The sequence below is a fragment of the Emydura macquarii genome, unplaced genomic scaffold, assembly GCF_026122565.2.
Source record: "Emydura macquarii macquarii isolate MOO-44397 ecotype Brisbane River unplaced genomic scaffold, CSIRO-AGI_Emac_v2 contig_1348, whole genome shotgun sequence".
In the NCBI taxonomy this organism is placed as follows: domain Eukaryota; kingdom Metazoa; phylum Chordata; order Testudines; family Chelidae; genus Emydura; species Emydura macquarii.
In genome coordinates, this window is record NW_027131485.1 from 17,613,004 (window position 1) to 17,631,916 (window position 18,913).

At 43.2% G+C, this 18,913-nt stretch overlaps 1 long non-coding RNA gene across 1 annotated transcript in view; it reads left to right on the plus strand.

Moving 5' to 3' along the window:
- The first annotated feature begins 8,563 nt into the window (after nucleotides 1–8,563).
- Nucleotides 8,564–18,913, plus strand: part of LOC137155334 (uncharacterized) — a 31,583-nt gene continuing 21,233 nt past the window's right edge. The window contains exon 1 of the long non-coding RNA XR_010920425.1: nucleotides 8,564–8,703. This is a non-coding gene — a long non-coding RNA (uncharacterized lncRNA). The remainder of the gene's footprint in view (nucleotides 8,704–18,913) is intronic.

Below are 18,913 nucleotides of genomic sequence, written 5' to 3' on the forward strand. Positions count from 1 at the left end.
TGGCGCTACGTAAGTTGTTCGAATGGTTAATTACTCTGTTAAAAATGTGTGCCTTGTTTCTAGTCTGAATCTGTCTAGATTCAGCTTCCAGCCATTGGATTCAATGCCTTTTTCTGCTAGATTAAAATAATTGTTTACTATTGGAAATCTCCCCGTGTAAGTATTCTTGGACCATAATTGAATCACCCCTGAACTATCCCTTGAATAAATTAAATAGATTGAGCTTGTTAAACCTGCCAATATAAGGTTTGTCCACACCTTGAATCATTTTTATAGCTCTTTTTCTGAACCCTTTAGAATTTTTCAGCATCAGAAGCTGGATATCAGAACTGCACACAGTATCCAGTACTGGTCTCACTAATACCATATGCATAGGTAATACCACCTTCTTACTTCTACTTGATATACCCCTGCTTATGTGTCCAAGGATTGTGTTTGCCATGTTAGTGACAGCATCACACTGGGAGCTCGTTCTCAGATGGTTCTCTACCATTACCCCTATGTCTTTTTCAGTATTGCTGCACTCCAGGATACCTTCTCCCATCTTGTAAGAGTGACTTACATTCTCTGTTCCTAGATATGAGTTTGCATTTGGCTGTATTAAAACATGGTTTGCTCAAATGAGCTCACTTTACCAAGCCTTCCACATTGGTCTGTATAACTGACTTGTCCCCATCATTGTTTACTACTCCACCAAGTATTTTGTCATCTGCAAATTTTACCAGTAGTAATTTTGTATTTTCTTCCTGATCACTGATAGACACTAAATAGCATTGGCCATGAACATAGCCCTGAGGGACCTTGCTAGAAACATTCCTGTCGGAGTAGGTTTCCCTATTTACAATGACTTTTTGAGATCTATCAGTTAACCAGCTTTTAATCCATTTAATATGAGCCACATTGATTGTGCATAATATAATTTTTTAACAAAATGTGTTCCGGGAAAAATTAAATGAATTAATTAGAATTAATTCATCAGCTTAGAAGTGAACCCTGCAGCCTGGGGTGTGTGAGTGAGCATGGCAACGCATCCAGCTGAGTGGCACTTTGTTTGGTCCTCTGCTTGGCTACTTTACCAAGGCTCACTCTTAGGCCTTTCTCCGGCAGTATTGACAGTCTTCTCTCAAGCTGCTGCGTGACCTCTAAAACGTACTGTTCTGTTCCCTTCATTGTTGAGTTACCATTTGCCATCCTTTTAATACTGCAATGTGTTGCCTAGAGGGTTCCTAAGTCCCTGCATTCAGTGAACAGTTATTAAATATGTACTCTACTTTATTACTCTTGTGACAAATTGTTATCATAAGCATTCAACCGTATATCAGCTTAATGGACAGTCAGGTTATCTCTGAGGCATAAAAACCAAACAAAACAGCATTCAGTGCTTTAGTACAGGGCTTCCTCCTTAAAAAGTTTGGAGGCTTTTTTTTCTCAACAGGCCAATCTATATGTTGTTGCCTAAAAGCTGTAACAAGCAGGCCTACCTTCCATTCCTGCAGCCTTTTATGATTAGAGGAAAAACACCTCGTAGCTTCAAAACTCTCTCTTCCTGCATGGCTTTCCCCTGTGTTTTCTCAGAACAGTAGTTGGAAGCAGTAACAGCAAGAGCAGTTTGGTTTGGATACCACTCAAAAGGTCCCTCTATCCTACTGCACTGAGATTCCCTTGTCCTCACTCATGATTATTATTTTTATTACAATAGCACCTAGAGACCCAGTGGAGATTGAACCCCCTTGGGATAGACACTGTCCATCACTTTGTGCTAGGCATTCTTTCAACAGAAAGAGACAGTCCCTGCCTGAAAAACTGTAGTCCAAATAGACATGGTAGACAAACAGTAAGAGGAGAAACTGAGGTACAGAGCAGTGAAGTGACTTGTCTAAGGTAACACTAACAGGGTGGTTTGCCAGTGGGCTGGAGAGCCTGGGGTTGAGCCAGTCCTGATTATGAGATGAGCCTCACCCACGGGGAATCAGGTGCTCGAATATAAAAGGCAGCAAGAAGCTGCAGGAGTGTGTGCGTGTGAGATGGCGGCAGAGTGAGCGGAAGGAAGGAATGTAGGAAGGAATCAGGGCCAGAAGGCTGAGCTCCAGGCAGAAAGGTTGGGGACTGGTGGATTCAGGTGGAGCAGATTGACAGAGAAAGAGTTCTGGGTTTATCTGAAGAACCGGAGCTACATTTAAACTGGTGAATGATGAGTATATATTGTGTAGGGAACTCATTGAGGATTGTTTTGATTATTTTGTGATTAAGGACTCTGGAGTCTATGTGAATTGTATTTGACATTAAACCAGCCACAGAAAAGGCTGTTGTGAACCACAACAGACTGCCTGTAAGGGGGGTTAATAAGGGTGGGGTAAAGTGGCCCATGGCCATGGGCCTTATTCACTGGACATAAGTACCTCACACAGGATTGCTCCAACAGCTCCTGTGCCTCCCAACCACAGCCCTCCAGTAAAAACCTGATACAACTACACACGTTGTGCAGGGGATTGTTACTATACAAATCCACTGGATATTAAAAAACTTGCAAACAAATTAAAATGTTACCGTACAATTTTGCTACTGGGCTCTTTGCTCTTCCCCCACCCAGTCACACATGGTGGCAATTTTGATGATTTTCCTGCACTTTGATGGCATGTGGCTGCCATTTTGCATTCCCTGCCTGCCTTTTTCTTTGTCTTTTGCCTCCTCTCTTGTGTATGCTCCCTAGGTAATGAAGCAATAACCCAGAAGAAGGAGCTTCCCAGCCTGCTGGGCCTCTGATTAAAGACATGCCAGGCCTGAATTTTCAGAGGTGCCCAATTTTGAAGACACCTGGGGCCTGATTTTCAGAAGGGCTGAACATGATGCTGGGTGAAGTCACTGGGAACTGTGGGTGCTCAGCACTTCTGAAAACCAGGCTCAAGGAGTCTGAGGTTGGGCACAGGCCAAAATTTAAAAATTTGGATCTCAGCCCTGACCCTTGCAACTGCCACATCTGCTTCTTCCAGGTAAACCCCAATTTCCTTGGAGAGGGAACCTTCCCGGACAGGCCCATGTGGCCTCCACACCCAGCCTTTATTAACCACCCTTTTGAATGTCCCATTCTTTTGACTCCTGCCCCCACCCTCTGCTACCCACTCTGTTGGTGTCATGTCCCTTTCCCTCTCACTGTCACCTGTTGCTGCCATGCTCCCACCAGCCTTCAGGAGGAAGGGGTGGAGCCCTCTCAGGAGCCAGGGAATGACCCTGAATTAAATGGCCAAGACCCTTAACTCAGCGGTTAAAGTAGCTTGAAATGGCAGATGGCTGTCTCACCACACCAGCCAAGGAGCGAAGAAGCTGTGCTGGAACACTACCCCCGCAGGTCAGTGAGAGGAGAGAAAGCTCTCCCTCTGTTCTTAGCTATGCTTCCTTCTCCACTCTCTCTTCCTGTACCCCTGTTTCAATTCTTCTTAGCCAGCAGCCTGAAATGCACGGCAGGCATTCACAAGCAGATGGTTTTTAAATGAGTCATTAACACTATCAATCCCAGTTCCTTTGTCTACACTGCAATCAGAGAGGTGACTGCAGCATGTATAGACATATCTGAGCTAGCACTGATCCAGCCGACTTGAATAACAGTAGCCATGAAGCTGTGGAAGTATAAGCTAGCTAGCCTCTGGAGTACATATCCAGCATCTTGGGCAGGGTTGTACTGAGCTGCCGCCTGTGCTGCCACAGCTTCATAGCTATTGTTATTTGAGCTAGCGAGGTCAAAGCTAGCTCTCGGTACGTCCACACATGTGGCCAGGTGGGTGAGGTTATACCTTTTATTGAGACATGCTTCCAAGCCACGCAGAGCACCTCACCCACCTTGTATCTCTAGTAGCCTAGGACTGACATGGTTACAACTACCCTGCATGCGTATGCTGCAGTCTCGTCTCAGGCTGCAGTGTCGACATAGAGTTGTTTTGTGAGTCTCCCTATGCCCTTCATGCTGCTGCAGGGCTTTCAGTTTGCTGGCAAGCTGAGCACCCTTTTACAGCAGAATTTGTCTCTGGTGTGCTGCTGAGTACATGGGACCCCTGATACAGTGCAGAGCAGATCTAAATACCCCGTGAGGTAGCTATATGGAGTCAGAGCCCCGTCGTCCATTCTTACACTGCTGCCTCGAGGGCTGTGAAATAATGATTCCTCTCTCAAACTTAAGAAGTAAACCTTTCCCCCACCCCACCCAACAATTACTGCTCTGGCTGCTCCCTTTGTAAATTAATCTTCTTTACTCTTCAGATCATCAGTCCTGTAAAACCAGTGAGCAGTGAAGTTCTTTGCCCTATTGACTGATCTACAGTGCTATATGAGTTGATACTGAATTACAAAGGCTGCTATGCTTAGGTACTGGCTCTGTGTGTTTCTGCTTCAGGAAACGGTACAAGAAGTGGCTCCTTAGTCCGGATTACCCAGAAAGAGTGGAAGCAGTAATAAAGAGGGGGAAAGGGGGCATTTTTCAGGAGTTAAACTTCAAATGGAGAGAGAGAGAATCTTTTTCGTGCCAAACATTTTTGTCTGTACTGCCATTAGTCAGATGGCTAGAAAGACACCTGAACTCTTAAATATTAGAAAATTGACAAGGCACAAATATTAACTCTCATGGAATGCCACTGATACTGGGAATGGGCTGTGGATCAGAGCTTCATTCCTTATCTGACCGGGGAAGCTTGAGGAGTAGAGGAAGGCGTCTTCCGACTTATTTGAGGGTCAATTAAAAAAAAATCTGCTGAAATAAGAGAAATCTCATTTTCTTTCTTCTTTTAGCTTTTGCCAGTATTAACAAGAAGTAGTTCCTTCTTGTGGTGATGCTGTAACATGCTGTTCATAGACTCGTAGATTTTGAAGCCGGAAGAGACCATTATGATCTTCTAGTTTGACTTTCTGCTCAATAAATGCGAGCTGTATTTTCCATCCAGGGCCTGTCCCGCATGAGCTCCCATTTAATGTTATGGATGCCACACTAAGCCCTGATCCTGCAGAGGGGGAGTCCTGCAACTGTGCAGAACCTTATTGGCATCAGTGGGATTCTGCTTGGTGTCCTGTCGAAGCCAGTGCAGTTCCACAGGAGCCATGCAGCTCAGCAGAGGCTGCTCTAGCTACAGGCAACTGCCTGAGGTGGCAGACTTCTGAGGGCAGCAGATTTCCATAGACTCACCCTGATTCTGTCCACTGGAGGTGGTGGCAGGGTGTGAGGCTGATGGGGCAACTGCTGGCTGGGGCTCTGAGCACTCCTGCACTCTCCCACCCCCCCAGCCACTCCCTGCCTCTGTGAGAGCGAGCTTCACGGCTGCAGCTCAGGCTACTCATGGCAGTACTGTGAGCACTGCTGTGGCTTCTGCCACAAACGCAGTGACCTGTCCAGCTCCATGCTGGTGCCCATCCCACACCTGCTGGCCCTTGCCCAGCTCCCAGGGACTCTATTGCCTGGGCAACCCTGCTGCCACCCTAGATTGGCACTGTGGCTGCCCCGCGCTAGAAGCTGGACAGCAAGAAGCTCATCCAGAAAGGTGCAGGGCGCAGACTGGGGAGTATGGGTGTTGGCTGGGGGTCAGCTGGTGGTGTGCAGGCTGGGATGGGCTGGGGTGTGGGGAGCTGGGTGAGTGGTGCAGGAGTCCAGGTGGAGGGGTGTGGAGGCTGCAGGGGGCCAGGTGGCTGGAGTGAATGTAACTGGTGCTGCTTGGAAAGGGCCATTGGGAAGGGTGATCCTGGCTGGGGCGTGAGGGGGTGTCGCCTGCCCAGGGAACACATCTTGGGCTCTTGCAGGGCCTCGGGGCAGAGGTTTAAGGGACTTTCATCCTGGCCTGGCCCAGCTCAGCCCGCCCAGGTGTCAGACTGTTCCCATCCCTCAGGCTCTGTCACTGGGGTCCTAGGGCCTCTGCAGCCCTAGGCCAGGGTCTGCTTAGTGAGCCTCCAACCTGACTGCACGAGGTTCAGGGGTGGGAGTACCTTAGCGGAGGTGGCTCTACAGTGAACTTTTAAGGGGGCAGGAGGGCTGTGACACACTGAACTTTTGCTGAGGGTGGCAGAGGGTGGCTCTGGGGCACTGACTGTGGAATTAGAGCTTTAGCATATGCATTCTCTGGCAATTATGCTATTTTTCTGTGCTTGGATGCTTGAGATTTTTTTTTTTTTTTTTTTAAAAACAAAAGAAAATCACAGAACCAAAGGAGAACTCAATGCGGGAAGTCTCCGCTGAGAGGCAGCATGCAGTGTCATGGAGGATATTGGTTTGGGAATCAGGAGACCTCGGTTCTGTTATCAGCTTTGACACTGTCTTGTTGTACGACTGTGAGCAAAAGTCACTTCTCTCTGTGTCTCTGTTTCCCTCCCACCCTTTGTTTATCTTGTCTATTTAGACATTCTCCACCCTGAAGCGTTTACAATCTATTTGTACAGTGCCTAGCACAATGGGGCTCCAATCTCGCTTGGGGCATCCAGACACTACTGTGATATCCATTAATAATAATAACAACAGCTTTTTAATGTAAAACACTAGACCGAATTGCTGACCACCCCTATTACCAACCAATCTACTATGGAATGTATGACTGTTTATAATGCTATTTTCCTCTCCTGCTTCATCTAAAGTGAAACTCTTAGCCCTGTGTTTAAGATATCAGATGATTCTCAACTCCTTGCACATAACTTACTGATATTAAAAGCTTTAGGTATAAATTAGGTTTGGTTTTTGGCCATAACTAATATGTTGGTTAATGATACATTTTTGCTAAGATGATGAATGTGCTGCTGCTGCTGCAATACAGTCACTGTGCACTTCTTGGCTTTGCTTACGAAGAGCTGAGAGCAAGGATGGGGAAGGCAGGCTGGCACAGACAATAAGCCAATAAATACATCAGGAGGTAAATATCAGGGAGGGTGAAGAGCTATTGAAGCTAATGGACAATGCTGGTACAAGAATAAATGGGGATAAACTGGCCATGAACAAATCCAGGCTGGAAATTAGAAGGTTCCTAACCATCGGAGGGGTTCTGGAACAACCTCCCAGCAGGAGTTGTGAAGGCAAACAATTTAATTAGTTTTAAGAGTAAGCTGGAGAAATTTCTGGGTGGGATGGTATAACAGATTTACTTGTGATGGTGGGGGGCATGGGACTGTATAAAAAGTTTTACTTGTGAGGGTTTCTTCTGGTTCATGTCGGGTGTCCTTAAAACCTCATGCTTCAGCTGGCCACTTGCGGGGGTCAGGAAAGGATTCCTCCTCCCCTACCCCCATGAATTCTGTTTTGTTTTTGTGTTTTTCATTTTGTCTCTTCCGTCTGAAGCATCAGAAATGGCCACAGCTAGAGATTGGTGACTGGATGGGATGGGCCTGTGTTCTGAGGGGGCACCCAACATCTTCTCACTCAGATGCTTGGCTGGCTGGGTCTTGCTCCCACGGGGTTCATGGATTGCCATATGTGGGGTCGGGAAGGAATTTCCCCCAGGTCAGACAGGCATGGATCTTGGAGGTTTTTCACCTTCCTCTGCAGCATGTAGTGCAGGTCACTTGCCAGATTTAGCTGGGTATATTTCATTTAATCAGTTCTCTGCCATTGCAGGGGCCTTGGCAGCCATGTACCTCAGGCTCTCCTGTTCTCTGCCTGTGGCTCATAATAGTCTAGCCTCCTGTAGGCTGTGATGGTTTAGTCTCATTTCTGTGGTTGGGTATAGAGTGGTGTATGGTTGTTGGTGCCTGTGATAGTCATGAGGTCAGATTCGATGATTTGATCCCTTCTGACCTTACATTTTCTGTGTCTATGACTCAAAGCAATAGACTGGACTAGCCTTGGCACAGCCAAAAGTGACAATGGAAAAAGCCTATCCTCTTTTTGTAAATAAATGGGAAGAAATGCGGCTAGGGAGAGAGAGAGAAGGCAAGATTTGCCTCTCAGTCCAGGGATCCAGTACTACCAGAAGGGAGTGAATGTCAAAGCCTCAAAGTGGTTCCCACCTCTGAGATAAACCTCATGTGAGTCTCCCCCAAGAATCTGGAACTGGAAGATTTATATTTCCCTTCTGTTTCAAACCTACTTTGTTGCTGTGGGGTGGAGCTGGGAATGAGTTTTAGGAGAGGGAACTCTAATACTTTAAGTGTATGCTATGCCCTTCATCAAAGGATTGCAAACTATTCTGTAAAGGGGGAGGGCCAAATTTAGGCAACCCTTGCTCAAGTTGGTCAGCATTTACTCGCATGAGTAGTTCCATTGAAGCCCTGGGCAAATCATTTCACCTCTCTATGCCCCGTCTGTAAAGTGGGGAAGTCACTGGACTGCTGATTACTGGTCCTCACTGGTAAAGCCCTGAGAGGAAGGTAAGTACTATTTCATAGATGGGGTATCTGAGACGCTGAGAGTTTGAAATGACTTGTTCAATATCATTCAATGAGTCAGTGTCAGAGTTAGGCAGGGCTGATTCTAAGTGTGGGTGAGCAGGGGGGTCTCCTAAAGTGCCTCTGTGCCACTGCTGGGCTTTTTTGGTGTCATTCTTACCTTTCCCCCCCCCCTCCACTGATTGGACAGCCCTATGGTTTTTATATTTTGCTGGCTGCTGGAGAGAGGGTGCAAAAAGGTTTCTGCTCTGGCCAGCAAAATGGCTAGGGCTGCTTCTGGAGCTAGGAATTGAATCCAGGAATCCTGACTTGCAGTCCCCTGCTCTGTCCACTGGAAAACAGCCTCTCCAAGCTTACAGACAGGCATGTATTAAATCCAGCCTCAGATGTATTGGTATGGGGATGTCAGAAATAACTAGGGCCTAATTCCCCCATTTGCTGCCTCAGTTTTATACTCCTGTGACTCTGTTGGTGTCAATGGCGTTACTCCTGATTTACCCCAGTTTGAGAGGAGAATCAGGCCCATAATGTTTATCATTCAGCAACTGCCTCCATCTGGCAAAGCGGAATTAGATTGCTTTTTCTTATTTGCAGTTTAAAGTTAAAAGCCTTTTCTTTCCTACTTGTACGAGTCTCATTTCTTTGGATGACAGATCCACTACAGTACATTAATCTAAGCTCCTAAACAGTCACATTGCTCCTTGAAAGTTTAGTCTTCCAAACAGACCCGAAGTCTGTACCATCCATCACTGGAAGCACACAACTTTGAAGGACTAGGGGAACTTTGTTGCTGGATATGCAGAAAAGACAAGTCTGCCCTACTGAGCTTGGAGCGTCTTTAAAAGTTGTATCCTTAGCTGTGCCTGTGCTCAGTGCAGCTGAGTAGGGGTGAGGGCTGTGGGGAGCAAAGGTTGGCCAGATGCCACGTCTGCACTCCTGTCAGCTACCAGGGGCCAGTTTGGCCCCAACATGGGTCTGAGTAGCTTCAGGGCTGCTCTAAACTACACTAGTTTATAACAGCCCTCATGGGACTATTACACCAGTGGGAATTATTGGAGCACAGTGTTCTCTAGCCACATTTACCTATTTCTCCCAACATGAATCCTACGATGTGGGGGAGGGGAGAGGAGCAAAAAAGGGTGTGGCTGTAAAATAATGTTACAGCATTTTTAGTACTTCAGTATCCACCAAAAGCGGTACCAATATGGGTGCTATTAAGGGCTAATCTCTCAGTGTGGGGCAGGAGAAATAGGACACACAATCCTACTCTTCCCTCTGCAGTGCCTTGACATTTTACCCTAATGAATCTCTTTTCCTTCCATTTGTGTGACATCCCGTGTGTTATGCTGTGTCACATCAGACTACAAAGCAGTAAGATGTGGGCAGGGCACCGAACGATTTCATTTCTGATATATGAAATCCAGAGATGAATAAGAGATGGCATACAGGGAACAAAACTGGCAGGTGAAAATGGAAATGCTCTGTATGTATCAAGGGCTTCTATATAACAGCTAAATGCACACTTTATTCTTTTGTTGGCTTGCATATTCACACTGATCAATTCCTCCTGGAGTGTGATGTCCTGGCCCCTCTATCCTCTGTAAGATATTGGTTACTTAAAGTATAGTTTACTGTCTGGTAACTCAGCAATAGACACCATGGGATACATAAAATGGGGATACTACTACTCCATTTCCCCCACCCTTTGTGTGTCTTTGCCTATTTAGGTTGTAAGCTCTTTGGGACAGGAACCGACTGTTACTGTATATTTGTCCAGCACCTAGCACAATGGGGCCCCTATCTTGGTTGGGCCTCCACATGCTACTGTAGTACAAATCAATTATAACAACTAAATTACCTGGTGCTTCTGTATTTAAAATCTCTCCCATAGCACTGCATTAATATTTGTCTGTCGTTAAATATAGCCATGTAGAGAGAGAGAGACTGTGCTTAGGTACATTAAAAGAATGATTCTCAACGATTTCATTGGATTGAATCTAATAATGTGTTACAGCTAGAAATGCTAAGAACAGTAGGGGAAAAACAGGTTAAACAGTTAAAAAGAATATTAGAGAAACAAGGTGAGTGAGGTAATATCTTTCATTGGTGAGAGAGACAAGCTTTCAAAAGCTGTCTCACCAGCAGACGTTGGTCCAATGAAAGATATTACCTCACCCAGCTTGTTTCTCTAATATCCTGGTCCAACATGATTACAACACTGCATAATTAAAAAGGATGTCATTTCTAAAATGACAGTAACGTATAGTGTGAATCTGGAGAATGGAAGGACATTTATTAGGCATAGTACTGTTTTGAAAATAAAACAGAAGTAATGCTGATTAGTAAAGGGAATTTCTTATTATTAACCAGAAAACATGATGTTTCTTCTTCCTGAACTAGTGCCAGTTCAGTCTGCCCCAACAAATAAACCACTTGCTTGAAAAAGCGAATTTTTCCAAAATATAAAGGGTGCTTTACAAAGCTCCTCTTTCCTAAAAGAAAATCAAGTCTGACAGTTTGATTTTGATTTGTTTCTACCCCTACACACATTTGCTACGTGAAATTGCTGTGAACTGAAGATATGGGAGTGTTGAATTATTCATGGCATTCCAAGCGTCTGCCAATCCTTTAAGTTACCATTAGTTAGTGCACACCTGATCCATTAAATATTGGACATCTGTTTGGAGGTATTTAAATATATAGATATATGGTTTCCTTGCATTCTGTTTGCAATGGGGGAACCTCAGTCAAAAGATATTTATTCCATTTGCTAACTGGCAAAAATTTGCAAGTTCATCAGTAGGTTTGGAGGACCCGAATATATGAGCTTTTGCTTTGGTGAATATTTGCTTGTGAAAACTAACAGTTTTCAGAAACTGTGTTTTGCAGCTTTTTGCTGTGTGTTGTATTTTTCCATCAAATGTAGTTTTGCAAATTTAGCACAATTTGTGAATTTGCAGCACAGCAAAAGTTTCACTGTTTTTGTGTTGAAAATAATTATTCCCCACTCCTCCATCCCAAGAGGAATGGAAATTTTCATTCTGCAAATACTGGCCATTCATTTACCAGTCCACAAAAGAGCAAAAAATAATTAAAAAAATAAAATAAAAAGACAAGCTGAAAAAATGCTTTTCTTTGGGAAGAATGTGATTCTTTGTTATGGCTGGTTTTGCTGGGGGTATGAATTGGCTGAATCATCCATATTCCTCAGTTGTCTGTGGCGGGATGGGTTTTAGAGAAAATTAGTGCTATGTTAATAAAGTGCCTTTCTGCCAACAGGGACTGATTTAAAAGGCTCAGAACATACATGATTAAAATGATAATTCAAACCTGAACTAATAGCAATATGGCCTGCCAAAGGCTACCATATATAAAGGAAAAGAAGGTTCCATAACTCTCGAGCTACAGATGCAAGATAACACCCTTTCTATCTCTGCAAGGTGCAGCACAACCCTCTTGCACCCTCATACCCAGGAGGTATGTAGCTAGGGAGCCAGAAACTCAGAATAAGGAAAAGCTAGTTAGAGGCAATAGGACCATATCTATAATATTTGTAAGCTAACAGATATAATATTTTTCTCAGCTGCTGGAACAATGTTGGGGTACTTTGATCTAAGTCCAGCTCTTCTGTGAGTGAACTGGGAGATAGAGCTCAAGAACCCCTGCATTAGAACTATCCCTGGAATGGACTGACTCTCTCAATATTGAGGTTCTTGCCTGGCTCCCCTTCCCACCTGTTTTCAGTCGCATGACATGGCCACTACAGCAACTCCTTACATGGAAAGATAGCATTTGGACAGTGTTTATGCATTTTTAGCTTCTTGCAATGTGCTTTAGCAGTTGGAAACAAGGAGGAAGAGCCAGGATCATGTGAACAACCACCATATTGGGGATCACCCACAAGTGCTTTCCAGAGCAAGAGGGGTCCATAGACCTCCAAAATGCAACCTCTGTTCTAAGGAAAGCATATGATCCAGGCTAATGTTTCCCAGACGTGAATTCCCTGACATGACATGCTGTTCACTGTGAATCCTGAGATTCAAGTGTGTATCGCTTGTTGCCTCAGTTACTTTGAGGTGACACCCAACATTAGAGTGGAATAATATTGAAAAAAGATCAAGTAATGAGTTTGCATCTAGGTTTCAAGATTCTTGTACTGCACAAAATCATTTTTGGGTCCAGCCAGTCATACTGAAAAGAGGCTATTTTTTATGGGGAGAGTTTTTGAGCAGTATGCATCAGTGTAAGACAGATTTTGAGACAGCAGACCAAGGTCAGCTAGGTGACCATTGCTTGTTAATAGACCCTTATTTTCCAGTGCTATTTTCAGAGTTGTGCAGCTTTCCCTTTGGATTTACTGGGGCAAGTTTTCTATTATTCTTGATGTCATGATTTTTATCTATATTTAGCATGAAAACATCATTATTGTTTCATCTGGAGTGAAATCTCTAAACATCCATTATTCAGAAGAAGCTTTGTCTTCAAATTATACAAGATCAAAAAAGAAAAGGAAACTGAGTAGTTTGTCAGAAATGCAGTGCTAAAAAGCTAGAACAAGCATAGTTTTTTGGGACATAGATGTGGTGTCTTAATTAGAAAAGCTCAGAGGAGTTAAACTACATTTGGGTAGTGAGATCTATTGCTCCTCTTGCAGAATAGGAAGCAAGTTGAGTTTCTCCAAATAGGATTGGGGGCTGGGATTCAGAATTGCCTAAGATGCATGTCATAACATTTTATTTCCAAAACCCTAACTCTGGTCGGTTGCTATCAAATGGCTGAATTTCAGCAGGACTGGGCATAGACAAACAGGGCAATAAGTTCCCCTTTGTAGTAGAAAATGTGCAGAAAGATCTAACAGCTCTAGAAATCAGCTACAATAATGAGCTGTGTAAGTTATCATGCTGTCCAGTTCTGAGAAAGAAACGACACTAGTAACTGGCCTCAGGCATGACTGAAAACACCCACTGAAAAGTGCTCAAAACTATGGAAGATGTTGGCTACTGCTCTACTCATTAGAGGTCCAAGATGTCTGTCTTTAGGGGTCAAACTTATTCAAGCCTCTTTCAGATTGAGATAACTCCCCATCATCACTGCCAGCTCCTAAACAGATGGTATCAGTATGCGAAGAAATCCACTGATGATATGAACTGCAGATGTTTGCCAGTCATAAATTAGTGCTATCTGAAGCAGCAATAGCCAATCATGCCTCTTTTGTAGTAAGTTATGTTTTTCTTCCACCATGTTTTCAAATGGGGTTGTTTGGCTGTTCTCTGGTTCCTCACACATTTTCATAAGCCTCAATCCTATCTGTGCTCTGAGGATCTTCTGTATGAAATGGTGCATGTGTTGCAATTTCATACAGCACTATACTGGGCAAGACTTTTGCTTGTGCTCCAGTTTTTAAGGGACTTTCTGTACTATGTTACTATATATTTTAGTATGCCAGAGAGAGGATCAGATGGCCCAGAATTTCCCAGAAAGCTCGAAAAATCCATTTTGTCTGTACCCAAATGGTATTTTGTTCATCTATATTTCAAAGTAGAAGTGTTGTCGTCCTATCCTATCCTAGAATAGTAGGATAATGAGCTAATTTGTTTGGCAGTTAATAAATAAATGTCAATTAGTGGCCATGTGCTGGGTGCACAGTGTTTGTGCTTGAAATACTCTACATATTGGGTACTAAGGGGCTCTAGAATAGTAGGATAATGAGCTAATTTGTTTGGCAATTAATAAATAAATGTCAATTAGTAGCCTTGTGCTGGAGTGCAGTATTTGTGCTAGTACTCCATACATACAGTATTTCAAAGGGGCTCTTTGGTCATAGTTATGCCTTTGATTAATGGCAGGAAGTTAAAGCCAGACAACTTCAAATTAGAAATAAGGCACAATTTTTAGCAGTGTGGGTAATTAACCATTGGAACAAACTACCAAGTAAAATGGTGGATTCTCTGTCTCTTGAAATCTTCATATCAAGACTGGTTGCCTTTCTGAAGGATATCCTTTGGCCAAACACCACAAGTGATTGCGCTCAGTACCGGAGTCACTTGATGACATACTCTGGCCTGTGTTATACAGGCAGTCAGTCTAGATGATATTATGGCACCTCCTGGCCTTAAAAGCTATTCATCCATTCAAGGGCGGCAGCGATATAAGCTTCCCTGCATCATATCATCAACGTGCCTCAATCCTGTTTTCAAGAGGTTACTTCTACTAGGGATGGCAGGATAGTTTAGTTTCTCTGCCCCTTCGATCCTTAGATTGTCTATTGAGACTTACAATAATCCTAATGTGAACACTGTAACACTAAGCAAACCTGTATTTGCACCCTACATGCTACTATAATAATCTTTGTACAAAATATGCCTAATATGCTTGCTAGTTTGAAAACTAATAATTCACTGATTTTAATATTCTTGCATTGTGTCTGAACATGGTGGGTATTAAGAGTTATGGATATATACTAGAATTATGACTAAAGTGTGTTTAAACCAGGTATGTCAGAGGGAGCTGGTACACAGGTCTGCCTTAGACAAAGGAATGTGTATTTAATTCTCTGACCAGCCCGATCTTCAGGCAAATACAATGAAGGTCCATTTTTACGTGTGTGTGTGTATGTGTTGGGAGGGAGGCTGTATGGAGTTTCCTTCACCACCAGACTCCTTGTCGCCTTTCTCACAGCTTGAGTAAACTTTTACTTTGAAGGGTAACTCTCAGAAGAATCCCTTTCAAAGGTTCATTGGTCTATAAAGATATTAATGATATTAATATCATTGTGAAATGTTTGTATTAACACTATATGAGAAAATATGGATACTTAATGATATTGAGTTTTAAAGTCTGTGGCTAAACAAAGCTCCTGTCCAGACAGGAGAGAAGGAAGCTATTTATTGTCTCCAGTGAGATTAAGCAAGGTATGATCAGAAATAATGGAAGCCCCATTTAATAGAAATCAAAGGGGGATGGGAAATACACTGGAAGGGAAGAACAGCATGAGGTCATCCTGACTCTTGAAACGCAGTCATTGAACTTTGGAAGATCTGAGCAAAGACAGAAGCTATCTTTGGCATCCATCACTAGAGAGACATAAGGTAACAGAGCTCTTGCAAGCTGAGAAAGATGAGTCCTTCAACCAAGAGTGTGTGTGTGGGGCGGGGGGGGGGGAACTGAATACAGGTGAGACAGGATATCTTGAACAAAGCTTGTACCTTGCTAGATTAAATTTTTGACTTTTAGATGCGTGTTTTCACTTTTATTTGCTTGTAACTCTTTCTAACTTTATTCTTTTTACTTGGTATCACTTAACCTCTGTTATATTATTAATAAATGTGTTTTATTTTTACTATAAACAAACTCAATGCCGTGTTTAAATGGAAGGGTGTATTTACCCCAGTTAAGAAACTGTGATGTGCATTTACATCTTTACAAGAAAAAACTAACCTGATTGTTTCTCGGGACTGTCCAGTAAAGGGCTGGACATTCCAAAGCACCCGGTTTTGGGAAAACTCAGGACTGGGAGAGAGCTGGCGTCACCTTGCTAGTCGTAAGGCTGGTGGAAGCCAGAATGGGATTGTAGGACTGTAGACAGGCTGCTGGGGTCAGAGCTGCTGAACCAGGACTGTCTAGCACACGGACACTTCAGGGTGTGACCTGCATACTTGAAGGCTAGTTGTGAGTCTCCCAGACTGGGAGCTACAGCAGCAAAGCATTGTAAGGCATACAGGGTTGCAAGGCAAGTGGTGACACAACCCCTCCCTGGTCTGGATTGCCCCCTGCAGTCCCTAACAGACGCCTATCTACTCTGAACTGGAGTGACTCGTGCCATTGAACAAAAATAATAGCTTTCACTTAGTACTGATTTGAACTTGAGCTGATTGATCTAGAGGCAGAAGGCTTCATATCCCATTATCAGCCCCCTCAGCTATTTAGTCCTGTCTCCTAGCAATAATTTTTAAATCAGCTTCACTCTAAATAAAACTCTCTTAAACTGATGGCCCAAGCTACACTGGGGCCTAAAGCCAAAGCTGTGATTTCAGAGCTTCAGCCAGTGTGTTTTGACCTATGTAGTAGATGCTGATTGTCTTGGTGCATAATTTTGGTAATAAGGATCTAGAAAGGCTCTTGAGAAGTCATGTACAAATTAACCACATGCTGATGTCCATCTGAAACCTGACATGCTTGCTAGATGTGCTAATTCAGTGCTAGTAATGAGCATGCATGGCCCCTAGCACTACTCTGCTGGTGTCATGGTCTTCACAACACTTCTCTGGTCCTGTGTGCACCTCCCTTGGAAAATGGTGGTCTGCAGTAGTTTGGAATGTTAGCATTGCTGAAGTTCTCTCATTGATCCTTACTGGAGCCTTTTCACTGTTTTGTAAACTGAAGTCCTTTCTATATTTGGTGGTACTTGGTTCTTTGAAATATGAATGCGGATATCAAGCTGAGGTCTTAAGCTTCCTGGAGTGAATCAAAGACACCGCCTCCCACATCACCAAAGACCGGAGTCTAATTTCAAACAGGAGGGGCCCATATCAATCTGCTCTTCGTGAAGTAGATGACTTTCTGTGATACCATAGCTAATGATGCATGCTGTTTGGCTAAGATTAGAAGCACTTCCTAGATCATTACTAAGTAAAGAGGTACACTTTATATTCACTTGCTTGTTCTCTGTCAGCATTTAAACAGCCTATAGTTAACTCTATCCTTGGGGGTCTTTTGCCATTTACAAGCCTAGATAGAGCCAATGTTAATTCTTATAATTTTAGTGGTTGCAATTATCTCAGGTATATGTCCTCTTTGCTAACAGATTTCCTAGATTCATATGGACTTCACAACGCTTGCCCTTCCTCATCACCAAGCACTGTAAATAATAATAATAAAAAAGTCATGTTGCAGGGTTTGGTGGTTTTTTTAGTCACTACCATCAATCTCGCTATTCCTTTGAAAGCTACCGGAAAAGCTTATTGTAGGCAAACTCCATGAATATATTATTGGTTATTCAAGACTCATGGTACTGCTGCAGAGATTCACGTGTCTTAAGCTGACTTTGAATCCCAGATAGTCTGCCCCCTAATGCAGCAGCTGGCATTAAGTATGCAGTTAATCTAACTTGAAAAATTGCTTCTCCTTATCCAGAGACCTGATGACTTTCTTAGATTGGGCGGGACTCAGACAGAGTGAGATAAGAGAAACCCATCACATTCAATATGCAAAGGGCTAAGAACACTTCTAAGAGTTAGAGCATAGGAATTAAAATATATTGACCCATCTGTTAATGGTAACAGCTCTCTGGCTAACTCTTTTATTGCATTTTTCTCTATCAAATGGCCAGTTAGTAAGAATATATTTTTCCCCTCTAACAATAGAGGAAATGTTTGATGTAGAAGCTGAAGGAGTGCACAGCTGATTTGTTCACCACTTAAATGTGTAATACAGGCATATAGCACAGAAATTCCACAGTAAAGGAAGGAAACTGCAACCAGTTGGCATAAGAAGGGTAATGGAAGTCTGCTGTTTTTTATGCACGGGATGACTTACATGCATAATTTCCGTCAGTGTTAATGGGCAATTAAGCATGTAAATCCCTAAGGCACCAAGAGGACGATAGGCCCCTACAGTGTCAGTTATGCCAGAATGGTGTTTGGTGTGACAAATTAACTTAATTTTAGGAGGTGCATATGCTGAAACACATACACTTGTCTCCCCGTCCCCAGTAGGATACTGATCCAAACCGTATTGAAGTCTTTCCATTGATTTCAATGGGCTTCGGATCAGGCTGTAAGAAATAAAGTGAAGAATATTTCACATGCTGCATTATTACACAGTCCCAGGTCTCACTGGCTTGAATTTGATTTCTTTCGCTGCCTTTTTACTTAACTCTGCAGTTTTTTTTTTCTCCTTAAAATGAAATACTTCTTTGCTGGAGGAGCAACAAAGGCTGCCAGCAGGCAGAATGCATCAGATTCCCTCAGAGGACAGACTGACAAAGGGCATTCCATAAAAATAAGAAAATAACTATTTTCAAAGAACCCTGTGATAGAGGATTTGACCAGCTGGTTCATATATAATGGGCCAGATTCTGATCTTAATTATGTTGGCATAAATTTGTAATAAAATTCTTGTCAATGAAGTTACTCCGGAGTTATGCTTGCATAAATGAGATGGGAATCTGGTCCACTAGGTGGAAAACCAGCTTCGTACATTTGGATTGTCTGAAGTTACATTGTGCCTTGCAATGTACCTCAGTAGTTTTGCTTTTTTCTACCAAGCGTAGATTAAAAATGTAAGAAATAAGCAGGTATTTCCAACAGATGGTGCAGTTACTTGGAGCAATAAATCATGCAGGCATGCTAATAAGCAGGCAGTACTATTTTGTGTTTGTATGGCATATGAGAAAGTATAATGAGACGTGGAAATGGAAATGACACAGACTATCACTGAGCCAAATACCACAGCTGGATTTAAAAAGAGCTGGAAAATGTTATGACCTATTAAATTACACTGATCCAGTGGCCACAGACCCAGGGCACAGTGGGATATGTGGAAGTTCTCGTCCCTAATTTTGTTAAAGTCTAAG